This window comes from Pteropus alecto, unplaced genomic scaffold (assembly GCF_000325575.1).
Source record: "Pteropus alecto unplaced genomic scaffold, ASM32557v1 scaffold135, whole genome shotgun sequence".
NCBI classification, from domain to species: Eukaryota; Metazoa; Chordata; class Mammalia; order Chiroptera; family Pteropodidae; genus Pteropus; species Pteropus alecto.
In genome coordinates this window covers 3,250,479-3,271,001 of record NW_006438076.1, presented here as the reverse complement: position 1 = coordinate 3,271,001, position 20,523 = coordinate 3,250,479, and positions in this window count along the sequence as shown.

Genomic DNA, 20,523 nt, shown 5'->3' with positions numbered 1-20,523 from the left:
TAATTTAATTTCCTTTGGATACAAAGTTCACCATTGAACAACACAGGTTTGAAATGCGCTAGTCTACTGATATGTGGATTTTCTTCAATTGACCCTCACAGTTCAAACCCGCATAGTTCAAGGGTCAGCTGGTAGTTGGGAATCCATGTATGTGAAGGGCCAACTTAAATTACACATGCATTTTTGACTGTGCGGGCAGTTGGTACCCCTTGCCCATGCGTTGTTCAGGGGTCAACTGTATCCCCAGATGTGGGATTTATTTTTAAATAGCCACATGTGGTTAGGGACTACCATATTGGACCATGTAGCTTAGAACGTTAAAGCCTCAACTGCATGACCATTGGTCCGGGATGCTATTGAGGGAGTTTCTAGGTTGAGCAGGGGTTGAGACGTAGGTGATCTCTAAGTTATTTTCAGTATTTGAGTTTTGATGATTCTACGGCTCTAGGAAGAGTGGAGTTGTGGAGAGATGCTTTTTTTATTTATTACATCCGCAGGGGTTTCCTGGTACATCTGAGAGATGAAAGGCAAGAGAAATTGGGGCTGAATTTGGAGCTTGGGGATAGGGAGATGTTCCCACTGGAGAATACATCTTCTGGAAAAGGCTTGGAAGCCAGAGAGAGAGAGAGAGATGGACAGAGAAGATGAGCAGACCACGGGCCCTTAAAGAATATCCTCGGCTCTGCCCTCCCTTTCTCCCCACAGCTTGAGAATATCCCCCATCTGCCCCAGGCTGGCTTAAGACTCCTCTGGGCCCTTCTCAACTCTGTAGGCTTCTGGCCCTCTCACTTCCTGGCTCAGAATGATCTCCTCTTTGCTGGCTCAGGCCCTGCTGACAGGTCAGGTCATAAGTACCTAGTCAGGAGGAGCTGGGGCCTGAGGGATGATAAACGGGGCTTCTCATTTCAATAAAGTTTGTGCAGAATATTGGAAACAGCTGTGGGTTTTGGCTAGTGGTGTCAGAACCTGTGGGGACCTGGTGTTTGGGGGCAGGGGGCTGAGATGGGGGAATACCAGGGCAGGAGTCAACATGTGAAAGCTGACAAAGTCAGGGAGCTTAGTTTAGTGCTAGCTGGGGCCTGGGACCCTCAGCTCTGAGGAGGTGGGGAGTGCTTCAGAATCGAAGGACTCGGGTTGCAGCCCAGGCAGGTCTGGGGTACCCAAGAGGTATTTATTTACATTTATTATCACTTATTTCACACTCACCACACAGATTTCCCTGCAAGTTGCTTTTTTCACTTAACAGTGTGAAAAATCATCCAGTTTATTCTTTTTCTTAAATTGTGGTAAAATATACATGGTGTAAAATTTACTTCCTAACCATTTTTAAATGTACATTTTAATAGTGTTAAGTATATTCCTGTACAATTGACCCTCTGCAAATCTTGCAAAACTGAAACCTGTACCCGTCGAACAACATGATGAAGAAGTAAATTTTACATCATGTATATTGAACGACAGCTCACATTTCCCTTTCTGCCTCAGCCCCTGGAAACCAATATTCTTTCTGTTTCTACGAGTTTGACTACTTTAGAGGTATCCCAAGTGGAATCATACAGCATTTTTCTTTTTGTAATTTATTCTTTCTAATAGTTGCATAACATACAGTATAGGAATATATCTGTATCACTACTAGTATTTTTGCCATCACGAAAAAAAAAATGCTGTAAAAATTTTTGTATGCATGTCCTTGCATATTGGAGTTTGCTGCTTTTTTTCTGTAAAATAAATTGCCAGAAATGACAGAGCTGGATCAAAGAGATGCATATTTGTAGTTTTCATGTGTGTTACCAGACCCCTTTCTCAAAAGTTCATGGTAATTCACATATCCACCAGATGTGATTAAAAGTGCTATTCCTCCCACATCTTCTCCAGCCCTGACTATTTTAAGTTTTGCTCTTCTGATAAATGAAAAACGGTGTCACACTTTTAAAATCTGAATTTACTTGGCAATTAGGCTGAGCATCTTTCCATAAATGTATTGGCCATTTGGATTTTCTCTTTCCTGAGTCACCTATTCAAAGGTTTTGTCCATTTTTTCTAGTAGGTTATTTCTCTCTCATATTGTGTACAGCAGCTCTTTGAGTATTACAGATGTTAACTCTTTATTGGTGGCATGTATTGAAATATTTTCTCCAGTCTACAATTTGTCTTTGACTTGGTATATGTCATCTTTTATCCTTCTAAAATTTAAACATTTTATGTCTATCTTTCCCTCTGTAGCTTTTGGATTTTCTGTTTTGTTTTGAAAAATCTCCTCAAACCTAGAAGGTATAAATAGTCTCCTAATTTTTTTTATTAAATTGTTTTAAATATTTAAATTGTTTTAAATCTTGTTTAAAATTGTTTTAAATATTTCCTTATGAAGTTGTTTAAATATAAAAAAACAATATTTAAATGGTTTTAAATATTTAAATTTAAATGCATTTACGTATATTTGAAATTTAGTTTTAATAACTTCTGAGGTAGAGAACTTACCCTTGTTTTATTTTTCTCAGACAGATAGCCAGTCGAGCCTATACAATTTATTAAATAAACTATCCTTTTTCCCACTGGTTTGAAATACCACCTTCGCTGTATACTATACTGCAATCCAATATCCTGGGATATGTTTCTGGACTTGGTTCCCTTTCTGGCTCATAGATCTATTTATCTTGTCCTTTGTCTTTTACCCTTAATATATAATCTGATCATAGTGATTTATAGTTTTCCTAAGGCCACTCTTACCTAAATATTTCTTCACTAGCGTTGTTTCCATCATTACCAAGATACAAATTCCTTCCAGCTGTCAGTAACTCTGCAAGAAAAGCCAAAGTTCAGAAAGCCTTGCCCACGTACCCTTTCAGGAACTAACCAAGGCAGAGGCCAGACCATGATATCAGATGAGCACCTACTGTGTGTTTGGCACTGCTCCTCCCACTAGAACTGGGGCTGGAAGACAGTGACTAATACTTTAAGATTCTTGCTTCTCAGCTGCGGCCTATCCTCTCTACATTGCTTTGGGATGCAGTGAACCCCCATCTCTGCTTCGTCAGCTGTTCCCTAATAGATTCTCCCAATAGGGGCCACTAGAGGGAGGCTGCAGGCTGGAAGAGGAAGGGTGGACATGCTCCTTCCTGTGTGTGACCATGTTCCCTGTAAGCGTCACCCCAGCAGCAGCAGGCCTCTCCTGAAGCAGCAGCTGAATCCAGTTTGCAGTTCCTCCAACACTTGCAGCTTCATCAAACACTACCACCCCGCTACATACACCCCTGCCCCAGGGCCCCCAGCACCAACTGGCAGGTACCTCGTCCTCAGAGGTCTGGGCACAAACCCACCCTGGTCCTTCCTCCTTGCTCAGAGCCTTCTCCTCAGAGGTCTGGGTCCTAGGCTCGAGGTCCCTTCCCGAAAATGTCTACAGTTTAATCATTCTACCCTCTTCCTTTGGTTTGCCCAGCCCTGGGGGTGGTAGCCGCTTCTGCAGCAGCCGCCTCCATGGTGCCTAAGCGTGCTCTCGTTACCCTTTCATTACCTAATTAACAACTTCATACCTAGTTATCAATTCTTTATATTAAATTCTCTCTTTTCAACTAACTGGTGTGGTTTCTGTCTCCTGACCAGACCCCGACTGACACAGGTAATGAGAAATTGAAGTTTTCTGGGGGCTGAGGGCTGCTTCTCTTGGCTGCTCTGTAGAGAGCTCCCCTCCCTCCTTCATTCCCAGAATTATTTGGCTGCTAGTCGCCAAGGAGATGGCTGACAATTTCCAGTTGCCAAGCCTCTCCCTGGAGCTCTACGGAGACATTCTGGAAACTCCCTACTCCTTCATTTTCCCAGCCAAGGAACTTGGAGAAACTAGCCAGGCTGGGGGCAGAGCACTGGTGGGAGGTGTGGGGGAGGCGGGGAGGGGAGGGCAGGGGGACGCAGACCAGGCCTTAAGATGGAGGGAGAGAGAGAGAGAGACAAGCAGTTTCCTTGGGCTGTGGCTCCTTCCACAGATCTCAAGTGCCTGGCCTGGCTCCCGTCGGCCCTGCCCAGATGGACACCCACTGGGCCCAGCCAAGGCCGAGTTCTTCTCCCAGACCCTCAACTACAGAAAACTGTCCTAACACTGTCACTCCACATATGATAGAAGCCCAATTGCCAGCTGGAGCAGGGAAGAGCCTGGAACCTTTACTGAGGGAGGAATCTCACCCAAGCATTCCTCTCATTGGAGCCGTATTCAGCACACACTGAAAACTAGTATCATGGCCCAGGATCCAGTCTATTTCATAATAATATGAACAGCAGCAACACTAATGATAATGATAGCAGTGAGGTAGTTGTGACTGTTATTCCACACACTTAGGTGCATGTACCTGTTTCTTTAAATCAAATGAAGCTGATTCTGTTACTGGGGCCCTTGCCTTGCCCACAGTTCCACCCCACCCCGCCGCCCCCCAGAATCTGGGAGGCTGATGAGGCACCAAAAACCAGAAGAAGCTTCTGACCACGGGTCCATCATGGGTGCTGCTGACCTCATCGTTCCGGCTTTGGGGGAGGAGGAATTCTCCATGTCTCTTCCTCTGTGGGTCATGGGTCTCCCTCTCAAGATTTATCCTCTCCCAGGGACTCGGTGACTCTGACTTGTCACCAAACTCAGAGAAATCTCTTCTTCTCCACTCTCACTGCCTTCAAAGGCCCTCTCCTGTCTCTTACGTGAATACCCAACAACTGTTCAGTGAATTGAGGGTTTTACAAAAATAGGAAAACGTTCCCTTTGGGGTCAAGCAGGTTTTGCTTCTGCCGTATAAAATTCTGAGGTGATGAGGAACTTAAGACCTGACTAAGGCTTCATTTATTTCATTTTTTTAGAAGTATTTTGAAGTAAGCGAAACACATTATTATAGCTCATCCCTGAAGATTGTAGTATTCATTTTTAAAAAATAGAAACATTGTCTTACATGATCACAAAACTATTATCACCCATAAAATTAACAACGATTTTCTAATATTGTCTCATAAACAGTTTACTTCAATTTTTAGGAGAAAAACCGAGACCTGGGTAGGTAAGTAACTTGTTTGGTGTCGCTCAGCTACTGGGCAATGGAGCCGGGATCTGAATGTTGATGCGATCCCGGGGGGCCCTCTCCTTACATCCCACTTTTGTGCAGTGGTTTGTACTTTTCACAGTCCTCTCCTACTCATCCATCACTCCTGCTCTCACAACACCCCTAAGACGCAGCTGGGCAGGCATCGCAATCCCATTTTTAACCCATCAGGAGGAGGAGGCCCGGAGCGATGGTGCGTCGTGCCCATGGTGGCCTGGGAAGGGCTGGTTGTGAAAGGGCTCCCAGAACAGCAAAGCAGATGGAAGGAGGGCAGGTAGCAGGCAGAGCCAGCGCAGAAACCAGGCCTTTGCCCTGCAGCCCCAGAGGGGCTCTGGCCTCCACTGTCACACCTTGCCTCTGCCTCCCCCTTCCTTCCTCTCCTGATCTTTAGTCTCCTTTTCTTCACCCCTCCATCTAGGGCCTCATTCATTTCCTCTCTGGTCTCCAAGAAGCAGTCTACAAAGCGATGACCCCTGCCAGGCCCTCTGGCCCTCCTCCCGCCTCCTCTCAGCTACAAACACAGCGGGAGCCATGTCGACTGCCCAGCCTCTGACCCATTTCCTCTCCAGCCCTCGGCCCATCTCCTGCTGGGGTTCCCGAGGGCCTGTGGTTGGCCTCCAACAAAGCACATGTGGACACACATGGAAAAGCCGTTTATTTTAAGGAGCATCTGCTTCCTCTGCTCCAGCCCAGCTGTCCCCATCCTTCCACATTGTGCTCCTCCAGAAACCTGGGGTTTTAGTCAGGACTCAAAATGGTCGCACCAGGCTGGAGAGCTGGGTTAATACCCACGGCACAAAGGGAGAGGCCTGCGGGTCGGCTAATAGGAGCAAAGATGTGAGCACGAGGCAGGGATGAGAGTCATCTGGCCCCGAGTCTGACAAGTATCACAGTCTGATGCCCATGGCCAAGCAGAAGGTTCCCAGTAACCTGGGCCCTTGTCACAGCCACACCACTACCTGATCAAAAGCCTGAGGGCCCAAAGGGGGCCACCACTTCCTCTCCAAACACTGAGTTCTGCCCAGCTTCTCCATGAACCCAGGTGAGGGCCATCTGTGGTAAGCAGTAGAGTGAACGCGCCCTGGTACCAAGTGGACAGGAAATAAATGTTAACCAGTCGAATAAACAAAACTAACACAGCACATAACTGAGTAAGATTTTGAGCCTTCTTGTCAGAGAGAAGGAACTTAGCAGTTCCACAGGCCCCTGGCCAGCCCCCGAGTGAAAATGGCCTCAGAGGAGTGGACGGGAACAAACTGGAGAGCGCCCAAAGGTGAGGTGAGGAGAAATTTGGGCCTGAGAAGTCAAGTTATAGGGGAAAAAGTGCAGAGAATCTGAACCCATTTGTAAAATATGGATAGCAGTACTCTCACGAAGGGTTGAGAACACCTAGCACGGGTAGCACACGCCTGGTAATAAATGGTAACTCATTAATATTCAGGTGGAGAAGAGAAGGGCTGGATATGCTGTTTGAAGTATGGGATGATTTTCTTTGGAAGGGAGATGTGAATAATTTTGCAAAGCTTCAGTAGAAGAACTCAACCCCAAGAATAAGAGTTTCAGGGAAGCAGAGTCCAGCTCGACCTAAACAGAAAGAGGTCAAGAATGCACATTTATTGAATCTGTAGGATGTGCTAAATGCCTACAGGGTGCTTTATTATATGTGCGATTGCATCTTCTCTGTCCCATAACTTGATGAGGTAGTTATTATTTTAAAGATGAGGACGATGAGGCTCAGAGAGGGTGTATGTGGCTTGCCCAGATTGTGCAGCTAGGGTAGTGCCTGCTAATGTTGGTCAGTGAGAGAGGCTGAAGGGAGATCTCTCCAGAAGACTGCAGAGGGGCCTCCCGTGCTGCAAGGGAGGCTCCACAGACCCATTCAAAGTCCATGGCTTAGTTCTCCAAAATTTCAGCTCAAACTACTCAAGAGACTGGATCCTCAAGTCTATCCTTATAGCCTCCTCTTTTATGACTTCAGCTGGGAGAAAAAGTCAGGGTTGACCCCTTGCTGCTCCTGACTCTATTCCATCTCCTCTCCCTCCCTTTAGTACCTCTCAAAGCAGTGAATGCAGGTACCGATGTGAACCTTCGGAATCCAGGTAGGCTGTGGATGGAGGAGTGCACAGGGCCTGAGCAGGAGAGGAAGACAAGAAGCAGGCATCCAAACCTGGGGAGTCTGCAGCTTCTCTTGCCCAGGGGCCTGGGCACTGAGCTTACCCAGAGCAAAGCACAGTTCCAGGTTGCCCCGGCTTGGCCGATGCTCCTTGGGAAAGAGGAAAGAGAACAGAAGGTGCCCTATCATATACAGCACAGTGCCTTGCATTTAGTAGATGCTCAAGAAATGTTCGTTGAATGAATTGTTTACATTCTTCAGGTCAAGGGGTATAAGGAATTTTATAGGCAGGTGCTATCTATGCATAACCTCACTTAGTCTTCTCAAGAAAATGATTATGTAAATGAAGAAAGTGAAGCTGAGTGGGGATAAGTAACATGCTATGGTCACACAGTAATAAAGAGGCAAAGCTCTGTTCTGACCACTGTACTTTCTTGTCTCTCAAAAATGAGGGACCCTCACCTTGTCTCTTCTGGGCCCTGAGCTCTCATGGCAGCGGAGACAGGAGCCCTGGCCTGTTCTCCAGTTCCAGTCACGCTTCCTCTTCCTTTCCAGATGGAGCCAGGGTGCAGGATTGGGGATACGCTCACCTCCGCCATGATTGATTTATGTGTCAACTTCACTAGGCCACAGGTGCCCAGATATTTGGTCAGACATGATTCTGGGTGTGTTCTGAGGGTGTTTCTGGATGAGGCTAACATTTGAATTGGTGGACTGAGCCAAGCAAATTGCCCCCTACACACACACACACACACAGTCGAAGGCCTGAATAGAACAAAAAGGTTGACCATCTCCTGCCTGACTTCTATGAGCTGGGAAATCAATGTCCCCTTGCCTTTGGACTAGAACTGAAGTATCAGCTCTTCTTGGGTCTCAAGCCTGCCAGCCTTCAAACTGGAACTTATACCATCAGCTTTCCTGGGTCTCCAGCGTGCCAACTGCAGATCGCGGAACTTGCCAGCCCCCCATAAGCACATGAGCATCTCTTTCTACATATACATACGTCCTATCAGTTCTGTTTCTCTGGAGAATCCTTTCTAGCATACCTCTTTCCAAAGTCTTGCTGCTTTGGAAAGTGAACTGAGGAGCACCTCCGGAGTCTGCTGTGATCCCACTGGCAAGAAGAAGCCAGAGGGGCTAACTCCATACACAGACTGGATTAACTTGAGGGCCAGCTCGAACGCTCACTGCAAGCCAGAGAATCCTTTAAAGGTTTCCCGATTCGCCTTCCTGAATTCTCACATTTGCTCTAGAGACAGGGCTGCTGCCCATCCTGAGGTAGACAGCAATGCCAAATCCCCAGTTTTTGCTCCCAAAGGAACATCTAATGGAGTTCTAAAGACATTCCGGAATCAGTTTAGGGTGGGGGGATCAAACCGAGTGGGCCATATGGACTGGCCAGTAGGGTCAGTAGAACGTGTGTCAGCCCCACTTCATGGGAGTCTGACTCCAAGGAACCATCTGCCGTTCTGCTCAAAGCTGAGTTGGGAGGGAATGGGGGCTTAAGAGCCTAAGGAGAGCACAGAGGATCCTAGAACTCCTTAGGGTCTTAAGTGAGAGCGGAACAGAGGTCTGTCCACAGCCCTAGGTCAAGCGAGAGGCTGAGAATGCCATGGTGAGCATCCCTGGGCCCAGCAGGAGCGTGTCTGGCATTCAGCTCTGACATCTTCTGTCACTGCTAAGGCCCAATGAACCTGACACCAGACATCAGATCCCTGTCTCACTGAGGTCCAGATTCTCACCCTTCCCCTAACCTGCCACCAGAGGATGGAAGGAGAACTCTGGCCTCATCTCAAACTGCCGTGGGAAGAAAGCGAAGACAGACAGCAGGGGTAGCAGGAAGTAGCAGGACTTGCTGAGAGGAAGTAGGGGGAGGAGGGAGGGAGAGGAGAGAGAGAGAGAGAGAGAGAGAGAGAGAGAGAGAGAAACAACATGCATTTTAAGGTGGCATCAACGTTGACACATATCCATTCCCTGGTGAGGAGCAAAGAGGAAAGCTGGTCTCCAGGGTCCAGACTTTGTAGGTCAAATCTAGCTAGGAGCAGGCATGCTGGTGCACTGGCTACGTGCTGGTGCTGTTCGTGTGTGTGCGTGTGCGTGTGCGCGTGCGCGCACATGCGCGTATGTGAATTTTATCAGGCATATGTAACAATATATTAAAAGAAAATGAATGTATAGCCTAATGAACTGTTACCCCTACTCAAGACAAGAAACAGAACAACACTCACCTGAAACTAATATAAAATAATATTGAATATCAATTCTAATTGAAACACAATTTTTTTAAAAGAAATAGGATATTACTAGTACCCAAGAAGACCCTCTATGCGAATTTAAGTTTTTTCATTTAATATTCCTAAAAATTTTTACAAGAAACATAGTATTATTATCCTCATTTGTCTGTGAAGAAACTAAAGTTCAAAGAGACCCAGAAATTGCCTAAAGTTTCACAGTTCGTCAGTTAAACCCAAACTGGAGCTGTCTGATTCCAGAGTCCTTCTCACAGCTCTACCAGCTTCTGCCAAATCGTGAGGAAAACAGGGACGAAGGCCATTTCAAGGTGTGTTTGAACCTCAAGATCCCTGCGGTCTGAAAGGGCTGTGGGCAGGGGTCTTACATTGGGCTGGAGGTTGGACTTGATGAGGTGGCAGCCTTTTCCAACTCTATCTCAGTGACGCTCTAATTTTGTCACATGCAGGGAGCTGGGGGTCCTTCCTTAGGTCCACCCCAGCCAGGTCTTGTCCTCCCCAACTCTACATTATGGATGGAGTGAATCATCTGGTAAATAATTCACCCGTAATCGAGGCAGCACAGGTAATAGGAGAGCGGGGGAAGTGTCATTAGGGCTGAGGTTGGCAACCTGAGCCAGACCCCCATCCTTCCAGGACTGGGCTTTGCCCCTGGGAGAGACAGCTCAAGAGTCAGGCGGGCACCGCAGACGGGCAGCCGCCCAGGGAGATGGGGCCATGGTGGGTCAGAGGGCCCTGTGCAGACTGCCTGGTCTCCTGCTGCTGACACCCTTCTGCCTTCTGCATCTGGGGGCCTCAGGTAAGTGATACTCAAACCGCCACCCACGGTGGCCCATTCCCCACTCACATCCCATCGTTTTTTTCCTTTCTTCCACGGGATCCTCCTTTGTCCTTGCATAGCCATTTGGCGAAGTCCGTTAACTACATTCATCTGCTAGACATTGGCCAGCGACCACGATGTCCGAGGTGGGAGGGCAGAGCCAGAACACAGCCCTGTGTATTACCTTAAAAGCTGAGAGTTATCCTGAGGGTCACTGTCGGGTTGTAATCACGGAAGTGACATGGTCAGATCTGGTTTCAAAAAGATTCCTCCAAGTCCGATGGTCTTAGGGCACTGAGAGGTGTTGGGACTGGAAAAAACATTTTCTGGGTTAAGGGTTTTCCTTCTTGGTCAATCGAACATCAGAACTTGCCTTTGATTCCTTCTCTCCAACTCCATGCCTGTCGCCTCTTCTCTCTCTGGAGAAGCTGATAGCAACGGGGAGTGTCTCAGATTGAGAATTAAACAAGGCTCCAACCCCGGTTCCGCCACGGACTCTGTGGTTTTGGACAAAGTGATTTTGTGTTTCAGAGTCTCAGGGGACGTTATTAGTGTGACAATTAAGGTCAGTAGGTAACACTGTGAAGAGTGGGACAGGGCCTCACACAAAGGAAGCGTTCAGCAAACGCAAGCTGGTGTGACTTACTCCTGTGGCTTGGTTGTCTTCTGCGGCACTTATTTCCACCCCCATGTGCTGAGGCTGTCAGCACTTTGTAGTAACCTGCCTGCAACGGGAGAAGAACATGGTGCTTGGGCCGATGCTGGGTTCCATGCCAGACCTGGAGCAGAAAAGCACACCTGTTACCCCATTATGACCGTCCAACGTCTGACTCCCTGTTGCCTAAAAGCTTCATGAGAGCCACCACAGGGTGGCTCATTTGTCATTGCAACTCTGGTGTCTGGCATGAGGCAGGCACTTTATTTTTAAACAATTGACAAATAAATAAATGTTGGATGGGCCGATAGCAGGCTGGTGTCACCTTCCCTTTGCCGATGGGTCTGGAATCCCCCTGGAACCCTTACAGCCTAAATTGCCAGTGGCCATGTAGCTCTCCTGACTCTCTGGGCATCATCTGGCCGATGCTTGTTAAAAATACTGATTGCTGGGTGCCGACCTCCTTGGGGATTCTGAGTTGGTGGTCATATTTTTATCAAGCCATATTTTTATCAAGCTTCCCAGATGGTCTGATGACCCGTAAAGATGGGAACCTCTGCTCTTACGAAAACCTGCCCTGCCCTCCCCTCCCAGACTGCAGAACAAGGTACAGAGGCTCTGGGCAAGGAGAAGGAGCAGGAGAATGCAGAATAGCTCCAATGTCCTTAGTTGCCACTCTGTCCCCAGGGCAGCCTGATGAGGAGGCGGCGTCCATCCAGGGAGTGAGGGGTGGCTCTGTGGAGCTGGCCTGTGGCTCCCAGCCCACTCCCCTGGTGGTCTTCTGGAGCTTCACTCCGCTGGGCTCCCTGATTCCCCGGCCTGTGGCTGTCACCAACGGAGCAGAGTCCAAGGTGGAGGCCGGAGCCTCAGCTTTGGGGACTGTGAGCCTGAGGAACAGCAGCCTGGTGCTGGGGGAGCTGCGGGAGGGTGCCCGCGGCCACTTCCTGTGCCAGGCCCTGCATGGGGCCGGAGGCCAGCTGCACACTGCCTACTCACACTTCAGTCTGATTGTGCTGGGTGAGGGCCTAGCTAGGGACCTCGGTTCGAGCTTCTTTGCATGCTGCTTTGCATCCATTTGCATGTGCTTCCAGTGTACTCTGTTGGGCCCCGATTAGAGAGCCTGCTTCCAGGGGGGTGAGGAAACCTGGGATATTTGGGAACCCAGTGGGCAGGCTAGCCCCCAACTAGCAAGAGCTGGGCTGCTGGACACAGCTGGGCATGGCCTGCATCTGAGATAACAAACATAGGGCCTCTCCTACCTCTGGCCAGTGCCTGTATCGAAGCCTCAGGTGCGGCTGAGTGAGTCATCCCCAGTGGAGGGGACATCCGTGCTGGCCACATGCGCAGTGCGGGAGGGCACGGAGCCTGTGATCTTTGCCTGGCAGCATCAGGCACCCCGAGGCCCTGGGGAGGCCCTGGTGGGGGTCACAGAGCGAAGGTTCCAGCTGGACCCAGTCAACCGGACACACCTGGGCTGGTACGTGTGCAGTGCCCACAACGCTGTCAACCGACTAAGCAGCGACGGAGCCTTCCTGGATGTCATCTGTGAGTCAGACTGGTGGGGGCAGGGTGGTCAGGGCTGGCACCCACCTGAGGGCACGAAATTAGAAAGCAGAAGCTTGTCTTTAAAGTGTATATAGTAAACAAAGGATTATTTTCAGAACATACAAACAATTCTAACACAGCCAGTAAAGAGGGAGTAGCAAGCTAACACAAAAGTGGACAAAAGACCAGAATAGTTATTTCTGTAAAGAGGAGAACACAGAAAGCTAATGAATTTCTGAAAGTAAGAAGTTTGTGTGCAAGATGAAAGCAGGGAGGGACTAGACCGGCACCGTCCAGGACGAAAGCCACTCGTGTGGCTTTGAACGCTTGAGACGGGGCTGAACCAAACTCCAGTGTGCTCAGAGTGTAAAACTCACACTGGACTTTGAAGATTTAGTCTAAAAAAATAATATAAAATAGCTCATCAATAATTTCTATATTGATTATACACAGAAATGATAATATTCTGGATGTACTTGGTTAAATAAAAAATATTAAAATTAAAAAAAACATTGTTTTTTCTTTGCTTAATTGGCTTTGGGTATTTTTACTTTGGAGTATCTGACTACTGGAAATTTTAAACATCTGTGGCTCACATATCTGTTGGACAGTGCTGGCCTAGAAGATTTAAGTGGCAGGGCCCAACGGTGTCCTGTCTGTCTGGTCGGGGGTGGTTTGTGTGAATCGTAAACTGAGGACTGTGAAGGAGACAGGTGGGCAGTTCTTGGGAAAGACGCAAGAGCACAGTGGAAGCAGGCAGAGAATTCAGTGCTTTCAGGGAGTCGGGGAGAAAGGGGACACGGGAGAGAGGGGAAGGCAGTGACCTAAAGAAGCGAAAAGGGCTGGCTGCTAAGATCATGCTCAGGACGTCTTCCCACCCTGTCTCCAGTCTAGAGGGACTAACCGTCTCAGTCCCAAGAAACCCCTCAATGCCAGGCATTGTGGGTAGGGCTGAGCACCCTACCTTTCTTCTGCCTAGCCAATTCTTGCCTGTCCCCTACCTCAGCCCAACTCACCAGTCCCTCGGAAAAGCCTCACAGAGTCACAGATGCCCTCTTGGGTTCCCAAGGCCTGGGTGCTCACCTCCACAGACCCCGATCGCCTACACTGGGCTGTGCCTGTGGCCCCTGGACCTTGGGGTCCTTGAGGGCCTAGAATAATAGTTGACAGTCAGTGCATAAAACACTGTTGTCGGATGGTAAGTAAATTCAACGATGATTATGTGAGTGAATGAGGAATGAAGATTGAGGAGGTGTGACAGGCCTTCCTTGCCCTCCAGATGGTCCAGACAATCCTGTGATTACCATGGAGCCACTGGGCTTCACTGAGGAGGGTTTCTGGGCCAGTGAGAAGGAAGAAGTGACCCTGAGTTGCCTGGCTGCATCCAATCCCCCTAGTCACTATGCGTGGTTCAGGGACCACACGCAGGTCCATACAGGGCCTACCTACACCATCGCCAGCGCCAGCCGTGCCCACACAGGCCTATACATTTGCCTGGCCCACAACAGCCGCCTGGATACCCGCACGCAGACCGCCGTGCAGCTCACCATCTACTGTGAGTGTGTGGGGAGGGGCCCTCACACGGGAGCCTCCGCCGACCTGGCAGACTCCAGGCACCCTGTGAAGAGGGGGGCAGAAGTTGGTGGGAGGTGGGTCTGGGGGACCCAATAGAGTTGCAGAGCAAGGAGAGAAGCTAAAAAACCATGGGAAGGGACAGGGAGGCGGGCAGCCCCTGACCCTATATAGACCACCACCACCCCTTCCCAAGTGATTATTCCCATGGCCCTGGGGACTGAACTGAGGCACAGAGGAGGACAGAGTGAGGACAGTGAGACAATATGCCCAGGGCAAGGATGAGGGTGGGAGATGGGGGACACTTTCCTGCGGAGGATTTCCATGGCGGCCTCAAGGATTCCCCAGGGACTCCAACCTCCTGCCCAACCAACCCCCAAGTCACTGCCTTTTGACCCGAGAGTGCAGCCTTTTGTTCACCACCCCCTCAGAGGTATCACTGTCTACTTGCTCACCCTCCTGCCCCTCTTTTCTTTACCCTGTCACCTCGGCCCCCAGGATCCCCACCCCACCCCACCCAGCTGAGCCTTGGGGCTGCAGTGCATTGGCAGTGGGGCCAGCTCCAGCTCCATCCGCACCCACTTCTCTCCCAGATCCCCCTGAGGGGCAGCCCTCCTGTGCAGTGTTCCCCACCTCTGGGGCTGTGACTTTGGTCTGCTCCTGGCCTGGGGGGCTTCCGACTGCCCAGCTGCAGTGGGAAGGGCCCCAGGGAACTGGCCCTACTGCCTTCAGCAATGTCACCTGGAGTCATACAGCCACCCAGCTGCCCAACAGAAGTATCTTCACCTGCACTGGCCAGCACCCAGTCCTGGCACTACCGACCCTTTGCAGCATCACCCTGTGTGAGTAGACATAGGAAATAGCAGGGCTCTGACACTCAGGGCAGAGGAGCAGGTAGTGGTCCGGGGAGGGACAGGAGGGGCCCTGGGATCTGGAGTGGAGCTCCAGACCCAAACTCTGAGACCTGCCAGGTAACGAGAAGGTTGGCGGCTCTCCGCTCAAACCCTACCTCCCACCTCCTCTTCACACAGCCCTAGTCTCCATCCACACTGTGGCCTGTCCTTAGTTCTAGCTTGGGGCCCTGTGACACTCTCCTAACTGTCCCTCAGCCTCCAGGGGCAGCAGGCTGTCATCCACCTTACACTCTACTTCTACTTCTCTGTTGCATGTTGATCTTGAACTGTGTGTGTAGCTTTCTCTCTGCCTTGAATAATCCTACTCGTGTAAGAGGACCAAGTTCAAATATCATCCTGTTTTCAAAGTCCTCCTCTTTGAAGCCCCAGGGAGTTTGTCTTTCTACCTGTACTCCAGCACTCGCCAAATTATGTTGTAATTGTTTGCTTAGCGTCTGTTCTCAATAAATGATGAATGAACAAATAATGAGTGACTGAGTAAATGGAGAAATGGGTGAACGAAGCAATAAATGAAGGAGGGAGGGATGGACTAGGCCTGCTGGACCCTTCCTCTCCCTGTAGGGTCATTCTGAGCCGTTTATTCCCTACCCAGGGGAACCCCTCTGGAGCCCTGCCTGCTGGACTATGGCCACAGCTGGAGACCAGTTCATCATGCTGAACTGTGAGTGGCCTGGAGGTGAGCCCCCCGCCCTGCTGAGCTGGCTAGATGGACAGCAGCAGCCCCTGGGCGGCAGCACCTCCTCGCTGGCAGTCCACCTCCTGCAGGCCCAGGAAGATCTGGCTGGCCAAGAGTTCACCTGCAGGGGCACTCACCCACTCAGGGTCCCTGACCCCTCCTGTCGGCTCCAGCTGGGTAAGTGGGAGCTGGTGACAGGGTTCTGGGGCTGGGGGAGGAGGAGCAGCCCTTTGGAATTGGGACGAGGGGCTCTGGGGTGTGGCTGTGCTGGAATGCAAAGTGAGTCAGGTGACTGTGTCACTTCACCTCCCAGGGCCTCAAGCTTTTTTGACCCATAAAATCAGGGGGTTTAGTCAGTCTAGAGGTCCGTGTTGGCCCATAAAATTATAATGTGAGCCACATGTATAATTGAACATTTTCTAGCAGCCACATTTTTAAAAAAGCAAAAAGAGGTGACATTTTATTCAACTCAATATATCCAATATATGACCATTTCAATGTGCAGTAGAAAATTATTAATGAGATATTTTACACTGTTCTGTTTCTGCTATCTTCAAACTTTGGGGTGTGTATTTGCAGTTATAACACATCTCAGGGGGGACCGGCCACACTTCAGGTGCTCATAGTCACGTGTGGCTGGAGGCTACACCCACCTAGCCAGTGAGGGGTGCCGCTCGCTGTCTGCCCCATCCACACCGATTTGCATGAGAAATGCCTGATTACATTCCCGACTTGAATTAATGTTTCAGGTGTCCGTGGTCTCTACATCTCTTACTCTCTCTAGTTGTTTTTGGTCTGGTTTCTTTCTCTGTCTTCATCTGGCCCTGCCAGTCCCACTTATTGGCAACTCAAGAAAAAGAATTAAATATTGAAATTAAAAAATAAGAGAAAACCAAGTAGAGGAGCAGTCATATATGACAATTCTCACAAGATGAGTTTTATCTTGGTCTCCAAGCCTTGGTGACTGGCATGTTTTTAGGGGCTTAAGAAAGTCTCAACCCAAAACATTTCTCTCCCTGATTCCTCAGGCTCAGAGCTGGAAATCCCATCACAGGAGGTTCATCGACACCTGAAACTGGGTTTTTAGGAGTCAGCCCACAAAACTGATCGCCTTCTATGGGCCCGGCCCTGTGCTAGGGTGGTGGGCGCTAGAAGAGAGGAGGCCATGGGCCAGGTGCTGGGAGGGAGGAGGGGCTTAACGCCGAGATGGGTAAGGCAGGGGCCCACTTGCAGGAGCTGAGCCTGGGGTTAGGTGGAGAAAAGCATGGAGAAACACTGCTATTATCATTAAACTTTGGAGCAGATTGTGATAGGAATCTGCCATAGGATGGAAGCCAGAACGAGGCGGCAGACTGGCCCAAGACAAGCTTCACCGTCAACTCCACAGGCCCCATCCTCTCTCTTTCTCCTCCCCTCTACCGCTGGCCAGCACCCTACCCCCAAGCCTTCTCGCTAGCTCAGGCACAGTGGACATATCCCAGCCTTGCTCTCTGTCTCCTCAGAAGCCCCACAGCTGGCAGTGGCTGAGCCCCAGGTGTCGGTGCTGGAGGGGGAAGAGGCCTGGCTGGAGTGTGCCCTTCTGGGGGGCATGCCACCTGCCCAGCTTCTCTGGCTGGGACCCCAGCGTCGGCCAGTGGAACCAGGCACTTCCAGATTCATGCTGCACCCTGAAGGATCCCAGCTCCGCCTTGGTATCCGGGGGGCCAACCCAGCTCACCACAGTGGCACCTACCAGTGTGTGGCTCACAACGCCTTGGGCAACAGCAGTCAGAGCGTCTTGCTGGAGGTCCTGAGTGAGTAGGGGGCGGGAGGGTACGTTTATGTGGTGAGGGGCCTGGGAACCCTCCAGCCAGAGCCCTGTAAGTGAGAGACACTGGAATTCCCTGCTTCGGACACTTTAGTTCCCTCAGGCAGATCGGCCCTTAAAGGGACAGTAATGTGAAGTGCGTGCACTCCTGCATACAGGCAAATAGGACTCTGTGTGGTCAGAATAATCTCCTTTTCCTCCGTTGATAGACAAGGAAACTGAGGCCTAGAAGTGCAAGTCTAGGGTGACACAGACCAAAACTACACAGAACTGGTCAAGTTTACACACCTCAGTCTGGGGCCTTCTTCACTCCACCAGCTGTCTCTCAACAAAACGGGAACAAACATGGGCGCAGAAGCACACATGCACACGTGCTTGTGGGGGTACATGTGCTCTATGTGTCCCTGCCCTCACCCCAGGGTATCCAGCTCCTCCCAACGTCACCATCAGCCGCCTGACCTACGGGAGACACCGGAGAGAGGTGCAGCTGCACTGGGCCATCAAAGGCCCCGGGAACTTGACAGGCTTCTTGGTGCAACGGAGGGCCAGTGTGCCAGGCCCAGGAGCTGGGGCTTGGGAGACAGCAGCTGGTGACATCGAGCCGGAGAGCAGGACCCGGCGGCTGGGGGGCTTGGACCCAGGGGTCCTGTATGCCTTCCGAGTCCTGGCTCTGAATCACCACACAACGGGACATCCCTCTGAAGTGAAGACGCCAGGTGCTGGGACTAGCTCCACGGCGAGGCTCGCCATTTTTTCTCCAAACCTGAGTTCTGGTTCATCTTCCACCTCATGGGGTAGCCCCTACTCCATTCCTTTGCTCTCTTCCTACTGAATTCCTCCATCCCCATCTCTACCCTCTTCCCCACCCTTTCCTCAGATACTCTCCACTGCTCTTTCCCATCCCTCCCTGGGAGGCCCCGGAGGCCTCAGGCCCAGGTGTAGGAGCCACATAGTTAAGCTTGAATCAGAAGAAATAGGGAAGGGGGAAATTAAATAAGGATAGGGGTCCAACTCTGTGCCTCGGTCTCACCTCCTGGAGCACAAGATAACTGGCCTGCTGACTTCTGTGCCAGAAATAGCTGGGGACTTCAGGAGCACCAGGCTCACAGAGCACCTCTTTCTTTGGGAGAGACCTGGTCTCCAGATTCTTGGGTCCGGCATTGCTCCTGATCACCCACCACAGGGGGAGGGGAGAGCATTGCCGGCTCAGTACCCTATAAGCCACAGCTGCCGAGTTCAGCCATGGCTCTAAACCCACCCATGCAACCAGCGCTCTCCCTTCCTAGCGGAGCCCCCCATCAGCGCCTATCCGGCAGTGCTGGGTGCAGCGGGCACAGGAATGGTGGTGGCAGCAGTGGCCTCTTTGCTGGTGTTCCAGTACGCTGCTCGGCACCCAGAGACGTTCCCTCGTGAGTGGGAAGCTGAAGACAGGGTTTCTTGATCCCATAAGGTGGTCAGGTCTACACCTACCTGAGGGAGGTCCAGATCCCCCACCCCTGGGGTAAAGAAATTTGGGCTTTTCTGCATGTGACCTCTTCCCCAGTGACAGAGGTCCCTTGGGGCTCCAACCCCGACCTCAGGAATCTGGGGCCATCTCCTTCCGGGTCTGTAGTCTCCCATACAGAGCTAACAGGCAAGGGAGGGGTATTCTCTTTCCACCTAGGCTGGGTTGCTCAAGTAACGTACCTTTTCCTTTGCTTTTTACAGGCCTTGGTCGGTTGCTTGCTCCCATGTGAGTATGGCACCCATCACTGTGGGGGTTAGGATTCTCCTCTAACTGGGAAGGAAGGCTGGGGAAAGCTGGGTTGTCATTAACTTTACCCTCCCACTTTCCCCTCAGGGAGCAAAGTCATCAACATAGGGGGTCAATGGAAGGCTGTGGGGCACAGGCAGGTAGGCACAATTTTTTTCCCAAAGATAAGGAGAGCAGTCCTGAGTTTTATGCACAATGCTCAGTCTCTCTTGTCCTCTAAGCAGAGTGTGGGACACCCCCAAAGTGTCTCTCCTTTGTTCACGTCTATTCTTTTAGGCATTGAAACACCATCCACCATCCCAGGTTCAGACCCTGCACAGGAATCCCCAGATACACCGGTAAATGTCACCATCACAGTGACTGCAACACCGTGAAGCCTCAAGAGAAAGGTACAAATATGCTTAGGGAGACAGGTTGGGGTGGAAAGATCCCCTCTATCACACCTGGTCTTAAAACCAAGGTAGCAAAGACACCGACTCCCCACTCCCCACTCCCCACTCCCCATCCAGCCTTCACGACCAGTGCAAAGCTCAGCTGCGGTGCTTCTAAATGGCTGGGTTACAAGAGAAGTCCTGGCCCAGCTTGTAGAAGATAGAAGTGGAAGGACAAGGAAGACACACGTTTGGAGAAAAGAGCAGCTGGGTATCCGACGGCCGGTGAGAATGATGGTGTTGGGAACAGTGCCTAGTCCCGTATGAGCAAGCTAGCGGCTTCCAGCAAAGTCCATGAATTGAATAATTCCTAAATAAACCATACTTGATGCTCTCAATAGTAGAGGGTCATTCTGATTGCAACTCCCACGGGGAGGGGCTGATCCCAAGGTTCAGGTGGGCCCCAGGTTCTCCTACTGGGAGGAAGCTAGGAGATGGGAAGCAAGGTATGTAGGTACGTGTTCCCTTCATTCGACTGCAGGAAGAGACACGGTCTTCTAGTCCTTTACTTTCCACGTCTCAAATTCCTTCCCGAAGGACACATACTTTACTATTATAGGACCAGCTTAATCAGGGCTGGTGGCAGAGCCAGGTGCCAATCCCAGGGCTTTGTCTTCTACTTTTGGCGTAGGGATATCACTGAGTCTGCAGTGGTCAAAGGGATAGTCGCTAGACTCCGGGAGTCTGCGACAACAAGATAAAGCAGAAGTATTGCAGATGCAGTTTTCTGCCACCAGGCCTTGTGGAGCTGGCCGACAGGGGAGACCGGGCTATTCCAAAGTCATACTCTGTCAGCTGCCAGTATGACTCACTGGCTCCAAGTGTGCGTGGGTCTGAAATTTGGGTGAAACACAAACGAATGCTTGTTCCAACTGACTAGAAAGGTTAGGACTCAGGGCTGGCTCCGCAGGGGACTCAG